Source organism: Schistocerca gregaria, chromosome 2, assembly GCF_023897955.1.
Source record: "Schistocerca gregaria isolate iqSchGreg1 chromosome 2, iqSchGreg1.2, whole genome shotgun sequence".
Lineage (NCBI taxonomy): Eukaryota > Metazoa > Arthropoda > Insecta > Orthoptera > Acrididae > Schistocerca > Schistocerca gregaria.
The window spans coordinates 355,471,296-355,487,342 of record NC_064921.1 but is presented as its reverse complement, the minus strand read 5'-3'; the positions used below and the strand labels follow the sequence as shown (position 1 = coordinate 355,487,342).

At 44.0% G+C, this 16,047-nt stretch overlaps 1 protein-coding gene and 1 pseudogene across 1 annotated transcript in view; both read right to left on the bottom strand.

Annotated features, from left to right (window-relative positions):
• LOC126337049 (protein takeout-like) overlaps positions 1-16,047 on the bottom strand; it is a 177,532-nt gene that overhangs the window by 93,599 nt on the left and 67,886 nt on the right. The window lies entirely within an intron of this gene.
• Positions 5,430-5,547, bottom strand: LOC126337322 (5S ribosomal RNA; annotated as a pseudogene).

Genomic DNA, 16,047 nt, shown 5'->3' with positions numbered 1-16,047 from the left:
AGGAAACTAAGGAAAGGGAATTAACGTTCAGGGAGAAGAAATAAAAGCTTTGAGCTTTGCCAATGACGTTGAAATTCTGTCAGAGACAGCAATGCACTTCGAAGAGCAGTTAAAGGGAAAGGTTAGTGTCTTGAAAGGAGGATATAAGACGAACATCAATGGCAGTAAAACAAGGGTAATGGAATGTAATCTAATTAAATCATGTGATGCTAAAGAAATTAGACTAGAATAGGAGGCACTTAAAGCAGTAAATGAATTTTGCTATTTGGACAGCAAAATAACTGACGATGAGGAAGTAGAGAAGATATCAAATGCATACTAGTAACAGCCAGAAACCTGAGTGGTCAGCGCGACAGATTGTCAATCCTAAGGACCCGCGTTCGATTCCCAGCTGGGTCGGAGATTTTCCCCGCTCAGGGACTGGGTGTTGTGTTGTCCTAATCATCAACATTTCATCCCCATCGACGTGCAAGTCACCGAAGTGGCGTCAAATCGAAAGACTTGCACCAGGCGAGCGGTCTACCCGACGGGAGGCGGTATAATTATGTCATGTGACGGAAAGCCCTATAATAATATCGTGTGACGAGGGCCTCCCGTCGGGTAGACCGCTCGCCCGATGCAAGTCTTTCGTTTGGACGCCACTTCGGCGAATTGCGCGCCGATGGAGATGAAATGATGATGATTAGGACAACACAACACCCAGTCCCTGAGCGGAGAAAATATCCGACCCAGCCGGAAGGACATCCGTTAAAGCTGATCCCTCCACTCAGTTTTTTTTTTTTTTATTACAGAGGCCAACCGACTCTCTGACCGAACACGCTGAGCTACCGTGCCGGCACCACTCAGCTACGGGGGGCTGACACGGGAGGTCCTGGTCACACGACATTTACATTTGACAGCCAGAAACGCGTATCTGAAAAAGATTAAAATTTTGAATTACTTTCTGAGGTATTTGTCTGAAGTGTAGCAATGTGAGGAAGTGGAAAGTCGACGATAAACAGTCCAGACAAGATGAGAATAGAAATTTTTGAAAAGTGGTTCTAAAGAATAACGCTGAAGATTACAAATCACGAGGTATTGAATCGAACCGGGCAGAGCAGTTGTGGCATAACTAGAACGGATCAATTGATGGCACACGTGCTGAGGTCTCAGTGAATTGTGAATTTGGTAACTGAGGGAAATGTTTGTGTGTGTGTGTGTGTGTGGGGGGGGATGAAGAAACTTGCACGTCATAGAGTAGCTTATTCTCAGTGAAGGCCATAACAACAACAAATTTCTTTTAGTTTTTGCAAGTATATTATAGTGTCGTATATTTGCCTTTTACTATCTAAATTTTCTGTTGCATCTGCCACATCTAACCTCCTATTCCTGTCTTGTGTCTCTTTCTTTGTTTATTTGGCGTTTTACACACAACAGTTCAATGATTTCGTCTTGCTACTTAAATCTCTTCACTTGGAATATGCTCTCGAATCCGGAGATTTAGCGTTTATTGATGATATCAGATTTGGTCCCTTCCATATACCTCTTTTCTCATGTTAAATACGAAATCCAGTCTTTTGCTACTATCTTATATTTTTATGCGGATATCTTTTTTCCTGTTGTGGGAGTGGACTGCAAAGTTGTTATCAAATAAATGGTAATAAAGATAATTTTCCAACATTAGTTTCATTTAGCCATTTTCTGATAATTTTTTCCAAAACTAAACTGAAGAACAAGGTAGATCCCTTTACGTATTTCAAACGGTTGAGCTAGTTGAAAAGATTTAACTTTAATGTTTGTTAAATTATGTTTGATAAATTTCATGTAGCATGTTAACAATTTTGCCGGTATATGTATACATGTTTGAAATTTATAAAAACAATTACTTGTACTCTTTGCTTGGTTTTATTAATCTGAAAAAAATGGTTCAAATGGCTCTGAGCACTATGGGACTCAACTTGTGAGGTCATTAGTCCCCTAGAACTTAGAACTAGTTAAACCTAACTAACCTAAGGACATCACACACATCCATGCCCGAGGCAGGATTCGAACCTGCGACCGTAGCGGTCTCGCGGTTCCAGACTGCAGCGCCTAGAACCGTACAGCCACTTCGGCCGGCCTACTAATCTGAAATACGGTTTTAAGATTTCGGACTTGCTCTGCGCATGATATTCTTTTCTGAAACTCTGCTTACTATTTTCCAGTCAGGTAGTCTTTTTGCTCTTCAGTCTTTTATGTATGGATCTGGAGAGGAATTTTATAATTAACGTAAAGTAGGTACATTCCCGGCTGTGCTTTACGTCTGATTTATTCCCTCTCCTATGAAGTGAGTTAATTACTGCAAACTTCCATTCTTTGGGATTCCCACAGTATGCCAAATGTCCTGTAATATTTCTGTAAGTATTTCTGTTAATTTATGACTACTTACTTCAAAAATTTCAGCAGTTTTTCCTGATGTTTTTTTCAAGTTAGTAGTTACTTCTAGCATTGCAAGTTGGTCACTATTCAGGTTTAAGGTTGTTTCTCAAAGGTATGCTGTTCATTGGGATGTTTGGAAATTAATTTTAGGTACATTACAAGCAAAAGTATTAAGTTATATTTGGGACTTATAACAGTGGTTAGCGAGTGTAATGAGAGTGTTGAGGCTGTATTCTCACGGACTTCGTGGAATCAGATGTGTTGCGAAATACTATCACCACCAGTAGCAGGAGAACGGCCGGATATCAGTCGGCAGTGAGTGCCAGTATTAACGTAACAGGGCAATATACCATGACGAAACTTGTAGTCCAGAATCTGAACCCTGCCGTCTCCGTCTTGACGGCGATCAATGCTAACCACTTTTTGCTCACTGGTCTCACACACTGCTGTCCCAGAAGTGCTCTTAAGCAACTGAACGAGAAAATCAACTCCTGTATCGTGCAGTATAAAGTACAGATAAGAGTGAGACATGTAATTACAGTGCTGATCAATTTATTAAAGAAAAATCGCAGACGGCAAGAAGAATTAAGGCCTAGAGTCTCCACTAAATAGGTACAGAAAGTATTTGCTGTCACTCTACGCTGGGACATCGCACAAATATGCACCTGAAATAGGGAAAAACGTAAAAAAAAGCAGGAGTCAACAGATTCTGTTGCATTTTTATCGCACCCGTCCAATAAATCAGAACATTTAGGACAACAACAGTTTGCCAACTTTTAGTACCCACAGTTAAACAAAATTCATTCAACCATGCAAAAATACCATGCGTGTCTCCTCCATCTCTATCATCCTTCACTTTTGGAAGACAAAATAACTGGTAGGAGCCAAATCTGACGAAAACCGTGGATGTGGAAGAATTATTTTGTGAAGGTCATGAATTTTAGCAGTTGCGATCCGACTCTTGCGTGAGGGCGCGAAGAACTTCCTTCTTTGCAAGACGTTGGCATTTAGTCTACATAGCATCCCTCATTTAGTCCAGAATTGCGGAATGATACTCTCTGGTGATGGTACTGCTCTTTTGGTATAATCACTACACTGAGAAAATAACAATGAAGAATTTCATCTACGAAACGTAACTTTGCAGTCATTCCTTTTGAAAGAAGTTTCTTACTTTTGACGGATATTTTAACTTGCTTACAAGAAATTGGTAATTGATCCTGGTGAAGACCACCACGATCCCTCATCAGCTTAAATATTCGAGGAGAGAGAGAGAAAATTGAAAAAAATTAATGAATATAGGCGAAAATGGAAAGATAATTTATTATGAAGCTACACAGTAAAGGTACAAATATTTTTACCACATTTTTTTAAAAAATGTAATTTGTCGTGGCATGTAGATAAATGTTACGCATTATGACACTTCTGAAAAGTAATTTTAACAACTGGATGAAAATAAATCGCCAATTACGCCGTAATTCCGGGAGAACCATTAAGTCCAGTGTATCTTTAACAATGAACAGCTGGAACTGAAACTAAGCGAACCGTTTATTTCTACGCTTCTGTTGTCTTGACATGTGAAAAAGTACACAAATAGTATACCATCTTTCCGATTCTCTCCCTGTACATAGTGAGAGAGCGAATCTTTATACTACAAATATCTTTCAATTCATTAGTGATACTGACTTTGACGAATAGTTAGCAAGGTTGTGCAAGTGGTCAGTGTGTTAACAGTTTCAGAGTTAACAAAAGAGTTTTATTGGGTCAGTTCCATTTCGTAGCATAGTTCTTTTAGAAAAAATGAAGTTGATGCCCGTTCATCTGCGGACAACACGGTTATGAAAATTTGATAGTCATTACCTAATGAGCCACTTGAGACTACTCATCCATTAGAAGATAATTATGGTGAAGAAATTCACAACTTCACTATGAATGGGGCAGCAACAAAAATATGGTACACTGTTTGCTGTGAATTATTTTCATATTTCTCAGAGAAAAGCCTTTGGTAAAGATTCTGTTCTTGCCGTTCACTATTAAAAATACGATGGGTTACAGGATTCCGTCCGAACTGCAACAGAATAAGCGATTTATTTTTGTCTGAATTGTTAACTGTTTTTCATTTGAAGAAGCATCATCAGATGTAAGTGACGGCTACATTTCTCTTATTGACAGGTTTACTTTTGCTCCTTTGCCAAAATACAGTATATACTGCTCGGACTCACCTCTACAATAGTTATTGCGACGTAATGTTGAAGTAGAGCGTCTTATCAAACAAGCAATAAGCGACTAGAGACGTCAGTACCTTACAGAAAACCTCATTCTTTGCAGCAACATAGGAGAACGAATTTCACATTTATTTTAATACTATTCACTAGCTACAACTAATTTCAGACTTATTTTAATACTTTTCACTAGCTACCTGACTTTTTAAAAATTACAGTACAGGGCTGAAAAAATCAAACAGAAACTATAGCTCCAGCTACATCGACTTAGATAAGAAAGTTCCGTATGGTAAAATACGCTCCTCTTTGTATAGTACCTGTTGCCAAAATCTTGTTTCGATGTCTCGAACGTTTTAAGAGATATGTTATGAATATTTCATTCTTGCCTTTTGCGATTGGAAGTGAACATGCGACACAAAATCCATTTTGTCGAGCTTGTCGACAGATAGAGACATCCATCCAAGTCTAAAGCAAAACTCAATATTTTAGCTAAATTTCACATGCAGCAACATACGGTGTAACATGCACCCAACGCAAAACTACAGCGACTCATATCTTTAATTGCAAAATTTTCGAATTTCGCACAGTATCCTACAGATCACTTGCATTGCAACATGAAGCTGACATATAAAGCTATAAAAACTAAACTAAACTAAACTCCGGCCGAACAGGCCTTGGAAGGCCCAATGGTACCGACCGACCGCCGTGTCATCCTCGGCCCACAGGCCGAATGTCAGTCTACACCACCGGAACCGCTACATTTGAATCAACTAGCTCCTCAGTTTGCCTCACAAGGGCTGAGTGATCCCCGCTTGCCAACAGCGCTCGGCAGACCGGATGGTTACCCAACTAAGTGCTAGCCCAGCCCGACAGCGTTTAACTTCGGTGATCTGACGGGAACCGGTGTTACAACTGCGGCAAGGCCGTTGGAGTATAAAAGTATAAGTACTGTAAAAATCAAATGTTTGTAACGAACAGTTGTTATAAAATCGTTTGAGAAAGATTGCAGGACGCGCGCCTCGATTCTGTCAGCACACGGCATCGCCAACCGGCGCGCCGAAAGCAGGCGAAGAAAGTCTCGTTCATTCCGGCTCGCAAACAACTGCGGCACCACGCCAGTCGGCGCTGCCGAGTGACCGCCGTTACCATTGTGTGATGCCTCGTTAGGTAACAGTGGGACGTTTGTCACGCTGACTCAAGCCGCCTCGCGCTGGCCCCCCTGAGGAGGTAGCCTGCTTTCTTTCTGTGCTCACCCTTTTACAGTACGTGCGTTACAAAATGTGGAAGACAGCATAAGATCGTCTGCCACCTCTTTTCGATAATAATCATAATATGCTGCATTCGGCGCATTTGAGTCTCGGATAATCACATTACTTAATGAAATGCCGGACTGTTTCGCACGTCTCTCTTTATTTTAATGACCAACAAACATAATAAACGAGAACGATACAAGCATTTTTCTTCCCTTCAAAATCTTGAAGATGGCTGCGGCTGGGGAATTGCGTAAACTCGAAGAGGTTGAAGAAAGAGAAACAGCCAACCAGGTGCAAACCAAAGGTTTATTTAGCCCTCGACCCAGATTTCGATATTTAGCTGCACATATGGCAAGAGCCACTCGGCTTCGGCTAATATAATTTACCACTTTTTGATGTAACAAGGCCCACTCCTTCTGAAGGAGATATTTTTATAAGTATCGAAACCTAGGTCGAGGGCGAAATAAACCTTTGTTTTGCAGCTGGCTGGCTGTTTTCTTTCAACCTCTTAAAGCATTGTTTCCTGTTCTGAGAGGAACTTTTACTGTTAGCTTCCAATTGTGGCTTTTATGAGGGAACTTGAATAGAGTAAGAGCTGAGGATGAAAGAGGGAAGAAACAAAAAACTGCCGAGGATATGAGACGGGGAGTGTAGAACGAACTAAATGGTGTAAATACACTCCTGGAAATGGAAAAAAGAACACATTGACACCGGTGTGTCAGACCCACCATACTTGCTCCGGACACTGCGAGAGGGCTGTACAAGCAATGATCACACGCACAGCACAGCGGACACACCAGGAACCGCGGTGTTGGCCGTCGAATGGCGCTAGCTGCGCAGCATTTGTGCACCGCCGCCGTCAGTGTCAGCCAGTTTGCCGTGGCATACGGAGCTCCATCGCAGTCTTTAACACTGGTAGCATGCCGCGACAGCGTGGACGTGAACCGTATGTGCAGTTGACGGACTTTGAGCGAGGGCGTATAGTGGGCATGCGGGAGGCCGGGTGGACGTACCTCCGAATTGCTCAACACGTGGGGCGTGAGGTCTCCACAGTACATCGATGTTGTCGCCAGTGGTCGGCGGAAGGTGCACGTGCCCGTCGACCTGGGACCGGACCGCAGCGACGCACGGATGCACGCCAAGACCGTAGGATCCTACGCAGTGCCGTAGGGGACCGCACCGCCACTTCCCAGCAAATTAGGGACACTGTTGCTCCTGGGGTATCGGCGAGGACCATTCGCAACCGTCTCCATGAAGCTGGGCTACGGTCCCGCACACCGTTAGGCCGTCTTCCGCTCACGCCCCAACATCGTGCAGCCCGCCTCCAGTGGTGTCGCGACAGGCGTGAATGGAGGGACGAATGGAGACGTGTCGTCTTCAGCGATGAGAGTCGCTTCTGCCTTGGTGCCAATGATGGTCGTATGCGTGTTTGGCGCCGTGCAGGTGAGCGCCACAATCAGGACTGCATACGACCGAGGCACACAGGGCCAACACCCGGCATCATGGTGTGGGGAGCGATCTCCAATACTGGCCGTACACCTCTGGTGATCGTCGAGGGGACACTGAATAGTGCACGGTACATCCAAACCGTCATCGAACCCATCTTTCTACCATTCCTAGACCGGCAAGGGAACTTGCTGTTCCAACAGGAGAATGCACGTCCGCATGTATCCCGTGCCCCCCAACGTGCTCTAGAAGGTGTACGTCAACTACCCTGGCCAGCAAGATCTCCGGATCTGTCCCCCATTGAGCATGTTTGGGACTGGATGAAGCGTCGTCTCACGCGGTCTGTACGTCCAGCACGAACGCTGGTCCAACTGAGGCGCCAGGTGGAAATGGCATGGCAAGCCGTTCCACAGGACTACATCCAGCATCTGTACGATCGTCTCCATGGGAGAATAGCAGCCTGCATTGCTGCGAAAGGTGGATATACACTGTACTAGTGCCGACATTGTGCATGCTCTGTTGCCTGTGTCTATGTGCCTGTGGTTCTGTCAGTGTGATCATGTGATGTATCTGACCCCAGGAATGTGTCAATAAAGTTTCCCCTTCCTGAGACAATGAATTCACGGTGTTCTTATTTCAATTTCCAGGAGTGTATGAAAATGTGGAGAATGGTGGCTGACAGCTGGACCTCTACACTGAGAAGTTGACCAGCAAATCCTCACTTTTTAAATGAACTTTAAGAGTTATCTTATGGAATTACATAGTTAATTCAACATTGTAAATTGGAAATGATCTGACACTTGATACATTTCACTGTGGCTAGGTGCTACTAGGAGGCCGACTCCGTGTAGAGGCACGCCGATATTGCGGCTGCTGCAGCTTTCGTCCTTCCCAGGTCTTGGCACGCTCTGTTGTTGCGCCTCCATCTTGATGTTGTCAGGAGCCCGTCGGTTTGTTATTGTTGTTGAACAGTTTGTTGATGGAAATAGATGCCGAAATTCACCACAGTCTTTTTAAAGGTTGTGTCTAATGCACTGATTAAAAACTTTGTAAAAATTTCTTCATATTTTAGTCTTTTCCTTGTTTTCTCACGTTCGTCCCACCAATAAGTTGGAAATTGTAATTTCTCAATGTGACTCTGTTGATAGGTGGAAAGCGCTGTGGGGGCGACTATGTTCGTACATTGAGGTGGTAGATCTCTTTCAGGCATGGAATGGCTTAAGGTCTGGTGCTGTGATTGTTGTTGCACCAAAGTGGCTGGGAGCGATTCTAGTTTACCAGTTTTCCAAACGTCTTATTCGTCCAACAAAAATCCCGTGCTCCTAGGTGTCTGGTTCATTGCACTTGTTGAGGCATCTGCCTGATCAGCCGTACGCCTGCTAGTTTTTCATTGGACCGTATCGTCCTGTTAAAAATCTTGTACCACGTTCTGCCGATTTCCGGTGATTAAAAAACGCACTGAGGCTTTTTTTTATATATTTCACCGTTTTTGTGGAAATTTTTAGTCAGAGGTTTTCTTCAGAGGGTTGCCTCCGACTGCTTCGTTTATTTTCTTTGCAATCTTCTCTCTGTGGTTCAGGGCGCTTCCTATTATGTAGCTCTTCTGCATGTAGTATTGCCGCATGTGGCCGAGTGTAAATGGAATCTCCGTGTGCTCATGTACGCCCTTTCGGGTTCCTGCTCTGTATTGCACTGTCGGACTGGTTGGGTTGTTTTCTGTGATTTCGGATGTCCTGTGTATCAGCCGAGCAACGCTCTTCGACATAAAATCAATTAGGCAGAGGCCTCTTTCTTCTGGTGTTGATCGAGTGAAATGGTGAATAGTCCCATGGAAAACGGACATCCTTGTTTTACGCTCCGTTGACAATCGCTCGAGAATTAGAATTTGTCAGTACATTAAAGCCTGCAGCTCTAACTTTATTTTCGAATCCTAGAGCGTCCCTAGCTGTCGTGAGATACTCATGGCTGACCTTCAAGTCTATCGATATTATTGCTATGGAAATGTGGATGGTTACTGCATAGCCAGTACAATTGCGGTATGTCAAAACTGCGTCGAAACTGGCTACCTTCTACGGCACAAGTTTGTTTCGAACAAATAATTTTGTTCAAGACCGTATTACAAGGTTCGATAAAACACCAGTCTACGGCTTCACAGTCGCAGTTTAGAAGTGAGATGGGCCGAAAGTTTAGATTTCGTATTTACTTGGACTTTTTTGGATTAGGAATGTATCGTTCAGAACGTCCCAGAATTCCAGTGGTAGGCTGTCAGTTTTGGGTGGCCTTCATCTTGGACTCGCCTCAGTGCGTCGTGAAGGTCGCTGTCAGAGAAACGTTTGTTGAGCTGCCGTCTGTCCGTTTCCTTAAGGACTCGTGGCGCGTCGTGCAGGTGACTAGTAGGCGTGTTGTTTCAGAGATTTTCTTCTGGTAAAGTTCTGTCAAACGTAACTGTATTTCATATTTAATGCCGTGCAGTGTCTCCGATCATTCCCTGTTCTAATAGCATAGCTCGGTGACTTTCTTCTGTTGTTGCCTGGTTCCGGCGCGATGTAAGCGGTAAATCGATACGTCTTCTTCGCTATTAGAACGCAGCGTTTCACTTTAAACTGGCGCTCCTTGGGTTTCTGATTTTTTTTTACTTGTAACAATTTCGCCTCGATCTTCTTTATTTGTGGCAACGTGAGGTCTTTAATGCGACTCGCAGCCATTGCACGTAGAATCCCGACGTTCATATCACCAAAAGGCACTTTCTGTGTTGTAGTTGACAGTTTGCCGCAAGGCCAGTTTCGTAAAAAAATATCTCACTACATAAGGATCCTGTTTTTTTCTGCCCACTCTGTTCCCATGAACGTAATATTTCACCGCGGAGAGCAGGCCGCAATGGCCGAGCTGTTCTAGGCGCTACAGTCTGGAACCGTGCGACCACTACGGTCGCAGGTTCGAATCCTACCTCGGGCATGGATGTGTGTGATGTCCTTAGTTAGGTTTAAGTAGTTCTAAGTTCTAGGGGACTGATGACCTCAGCAGTTAAGTCCCATAGTGCTCAGAGCCATTTTAACCATTTGAATACCACGGAGACCAGAGTCTTGTAGATGCTTACTTTCAAGACTCTCTGGCGGCGCTATATAACTATGCTATGAAGGTGTAAGCGGCACAAGAATGCGCAGTCGTTTGTGAAACTGCCTGGTAACATTTAGCGGTCGACTATATGGTGGGAACATCACCGCGATGCGTAGACGATCGATTCCGCTTTGGCTTAGTGGGCAGCAGCCCGCAGGTGAACTCTGTGTGGTCGCTAGGTTAAAGCTACAGCCACCTGTCTACCAAGCTCATACATGTGCAACATTCTGCTTGTTCCTTTATATAGATAAAGGACTAAAAATATATAGCAAATAAATAAATGTCTACCAGGTGCAATTTGTCCAGCAGAAACGCACTGGCGATGTTTGTTTGCTGTGGGAACCTGGACTCGTCCGACGGTGCACAGTTAATAGTCGCCTCCTATGGAACGAAGGAAGATTGGGGTTTAATATCCCGTCAGCATTAGAGATCCGAACCCAAAGACTGGAAAGTTGCACAGGTCACCTCAATATTCAAGAAAGGTAGAAAGAGTAATCCACCAAATTACAGGCCCACATCATTAACGTCGATACGCAGCAGGATTTTGGAACGCATATTGTTCGAACATTATGAATTACCTCGAAAAAAACTGTCTATTGACACACAGTCAACATGGATTTAGAAAACATCGTACTTGTGAAACACAGCTAGCTCATTATTTGCATGAAGTGTTGAGTGCTACTGACAAGGGATTTCAGATCGATTCCGTATTTATGGATTTCCGGAAGGCTTTTGACACTGTACCACACAAGTGGCTTGTAGTGAAATTGCGTGCTTATGGAATATCGTCTCAGTTATGTGCATGGATTTGTGATTTCCGGTCAGAGAGGTGATATGTGGCGTTCCCCATCGTAGTGTTATAGGCCCTTTGCTGTTCCTTATCCAAATAAAGGATTTGGGAGACAATCTCAGCAGCCGTCTTAGGTTGTTTGCAGAGAGGTGACATGTGGCGTTCCCCAGCGTAGTGTTATAGGCCCTTTGCTGTTCCTTATCTAAATAAAGGATTTGGGAGACAATCTCAGCAGCCGTCTTAGGTTGTTTGCAGATGACGCTATCGTTTATCGACTACTAAAGTCATCAAAAGATCAAAACAAATTGCAAAACGATTTAGAAAAAATGTCTGAATGGTGCGCAAATTGGCAGTTGACCATAAATAACGAAAGTGTTAGGTCATCCACATAAGTGCTAAAAGGAATTCGTTTAACTACGTCTTCACGAAAAATCAGTCAAATCTAAAGGCCGTAAATTCAACTAAATACCTAGCAATTACAATTACGAACAACTTAAATTGGAAGGAACACACAGAAAATGTTGTGGGGAAGGCCAACCAAAGACACTGTTTTATTTCCAGGACACTTAGAAAATGTAACAGATCTACTAAGGAGACTGCCTACACTAGGCTTGTCCGTCCTCTTTTACAGTACTGTTGCGCAGTGTGGGATTCTTACCAGATAGGACTGACGGAGTACATCGAAAAAGTTCAAAGAAGGGCAGCACGTTTTGTATTATCACGAAATATGGGAGAGAGTGTCAGAGAAATGATACAGCATTTGGGTTGGACATCATTAAATAAAGGCGTTTTTAGTGGCGAAGGAATCTTCTCATGAAATTCCAATCACCAGCTTTCTCCTCCGAATGCGAAAATATTTTGTTGACACCGATTTACATAGGGAGGAACGATTACCACGATAAAATAAGGGAAATCAAAGCTCGTATAGAAAGATATAGGTGTTCGTACTTCCCGTTCCATATACGAGATTGGAATAATAGGTAATTGGGAAGGCGGTTCGATGAATCCTCTGCCAGGTATTTAAATATGATTTGTAGAGCATCCATGTAGATGTAGATGTAGAGACGGAGCGTAAGTTCGGATTGTTTCAAAGATGTGGAACGAAACCGATCTTGCTCTTTCACAGAAACCATCCCGGCATTTTGTTCGGCCGGTGTGACCGAGCGGTTCTAGGCGCTTCAGTTTGGAACCGCGCGACCGCTACGGTCTCAGGTTCGAATACGGTCGCAGGTTCGAATCCTGCCTCGGGCATGGATGAGTGTGATATCTTTAGGTTAGTTAGATTTAAGTAGTTCTAAGTTCTAGGGGACTGATGACCTTACATGTTAAGTCCCATAGTGCTAAAAACCATTTGAACCAACCATCCCGTCATTTTCCTAGAGCGATTTAGAGAAATCACGGAAACCTAAATGAGGATAGCCGGACACGGGCTTGAACCGTCGTCCTCCCGAATGTGGGTCCACTGTGGTAACACTGCATCACCTCGCTCGGTCGCCTCCTACGATGTTTTGCCCAGCGTGACTTCTAAGCAATTTGCGAATTTTTATACCGAAGAAACGACTCAAAGCTTGTCTGTTTTCCTTGCTTCATGGCGCAAAGACGATAACATGGCACGTGTTGCTCATCGGGTACGTAATTCCTCGTCCACTAGTTCAGGATGTTACATGAGCGAGTTCAAGGTCCGGATTCACTAAAGTCGCGGTTGTACAATTGGTTTCCTAGTCTATATAGGACTATTACAAATGATTCCTTCGTTTCAGAGCTCTATGTAAAGTGTTCAAGTGTGACCGAGACTTGGCTAGAATCGTAAACTCGCTAAGTTTGTATTCTTCTTTCTACAAATGCCCCCTGATTACATAAGGCATGTCCAAGCGCTAGTCACGTGCGTTCCACACCTTACGTAGGAATGTCCTGTCAATGGTCATCACAGCAACATTGATGCATGCTCCTGGAAGTTCCAGTGTCTTGGGAGTGGTGGTAAGTAAACCCGATCCTTCATGCATCCCCAAAGATGTTAGGTCAGGCCACCTGGGGTTGCAACATCTTCACCACTACGCACAATACACCGATGCAGAGTTAGTCGTTTAGGTAGCAACGGACATTGTTTCTCCAATTTCAAAATGCTCCGTCTTGTTGGAAGATGAAATTTCGGAATCAGCAGTCAGTCGGAAACAGCCGCAACTGCAACATACAAAGGTAAGATGCACCCATCACTGTCTTCTAACATAAGAACAACGGGCCGTCCAGCTTAGTTTGTGACATTACACAGAAAACATTAACCTTCGATTAATCCAGTTCATACATCACAATTTAATGAGGATCTTCTGTGTCCCTTACTCCGCCATTGGGGCGATTAACCATTCCAGGTAACTGGAAGTTCGCATCGTCACTGAATATCAGCTTGGAGACGAAATGTTCATTCTCAAATGCTTCCTGAAATGTGATTAAAATTGAAGACGCCGGCTATAATGTTTCTGTTTTAATTCTTGCACGAACTGCAGACGCTACGACTTGAAATGTAGCCGCCGTTGCAAAATCTTCCACAGTTTGCCGCGGTATCTCAATTTGATTTTATTTTTTGGATTGCCTACGAAACATTCCCCCTCCCCCCCCCCCCCCCCCCTCATCACCATCATTGCATCTGTCACACTTAGTCAACCGTTACATTTTTGTTAACATAGATGTCCCTAAGTTGTCGATACCAGAGCACAATGCTGGGTTTACATGGCAGTTCGTTTCCATAATTCCTTCTGAACGAACGCTGTACTGTTGCAAAAGATAAAAATCTCGCATATTCCAACATATAAAAATTCTTTTCTTGCCTTTTCGCCACTTTGTCAACGTACAGCACTCGTTATGTCAATTGGTGGGCAGAATGCAAATTCAGTGAGTTTACGGTTCTTTTCGTGCATCAGTTATATTTGTACATGTAATATTTTGGGAATATATAACATAAAAAATAGTAGCACTATTTGCATACGAATGCAATAGCCCAGCATCTTTCCCAATACCGTCATTTGTCACTTCTTGTAATAATATGAGTTCAGATCTGGTGTAGACAGTAAGTCCGCTAGCGTTTATATTTTACAATGTGCTTAAAGTACGATGGAGGGCCGGAAAGTAGCGCACAACAGTTTTTTCCTCCCCTGATATTGCCGCTGGAATGTTGAAATATCACGACGATATAGTTTGATGCCCGCGCTCTAGAAGCTATTTTGTTTTCAAGTGCAGCTGTAACGTGAGAAACCTGAACTACGAAACAGAAATGGCGCATGTTATCATCATCAATTTGCGAAGGGCAGTGAAGTGTAGTTCGATATTTGTGGGCCAAAGGGCCTAAGCCGAGTGAAATTCACAGGAACGTACGTGGCGTGTATGCGGACGACTGTATGGACGGTAGCAGTGTCTGCAGGTGGTGTACATTCTTGCAAGAGCGCCGTGTGAACCTTGCTGATTTCCCACGCACCGGGCGGCCGGTAACAGCTGCAACCCCGTAGCATGTCGGATCCATTGAGGCAGTAATTTTGAACGACCGGCGAGTACAGCTGTGAACCTTATCACAACGTTCAATATTTCCTATGATATGTGTACGATATTGTACATGAGATATTAAAATTTCGTAAAGTTAGTTCTCTCTGGCAGACAACCACAAGGGCCAGTGAAACATGACAAGTTTGGATCACTTAACGCGTTATTCCGCAGAAAGGAATGACTTTCTGGAAGGAATCGTCACTGGTGATGAGTCGTGGGCGTACACCACACGCCCGAAACCAAGCAGCCTCTATGGAGTCACGAGACCCCTGTGAATACTGGAGGCTACATTAAATCTTTAATTAAGTCGCGTCGTGCCCTTCGTGACCGACATTACCACATTAATGGTGAGGGTGTCAAACTTCTATATGTCAATGCTCGCACCCATATCGCTGCTCCTGATCGTGAGGAAATCACCAGATTTGGGTGGAAGGTGCTCCAGCATCTACCATACAGTCCGGACCTTGCACCGTCCGACTCCCATCTCCTTGGCCCCATGAAGAAATTATTCCTGGCCGGCCAACTCTTTGCGACGGATGTAGAAGTGAAATCAGCAGTTCGCAGGTGGCTGTACTCCAGTCAAACGGACTTTTACGAATACTCCATTCTGAAACTGGTACCACGTTCGGAGAAATTATTAAGAAAGTTGGTGACTATTTAGGAAGTAGTTCATTTGTGATCTTTCTTTGTTTTGTTACCTATTAAAGTTTTTGGTGACAAAATTATTGTGTGCTACTTTCAGAGCTTCCCTCGCATACTGCACCCGTACAGTTCAATTGGAGACTACATCAGAATGTTGCGTCGCAGCTCTAAGTGACATAAAATTTTGCCTCTTACTTAAGGTAGATGGTTTACATTTTCGATGTGACATGATTGTTTCGAACCGTTTATTTTACCTAAGATGAAATTGAGACTATGTAAAACATTATACAAAACAACGTCAAACAACCCACATACGGAACAATCTAAACTGTGAATTCGCTGTCGGCTATTTACTACTGGATAGCTGCCATCGTGAATCACACCTCTGACCTCAGAGGCAATGCCTCTCCAAAGCTTGCCTAGAGCCTGAATGTTGTACTGCAAAAGACGGATCCCACTACCGATAATTTGTCATTCACTCCTTACAGGCAGCAGCTGGGGCGCTTGCAGAGAATTGGCGGCGGGCGAGCTGACAGCGGTTCACCTTGTTCCCAATGCGGCGGCGGCGACGGCAGCACCTCGCTACCAGCGTGGGGACACGGACGTGAGCCAAGCAGCGCCGAAACGGACCGCCGCGCCGCGGCTCACACTA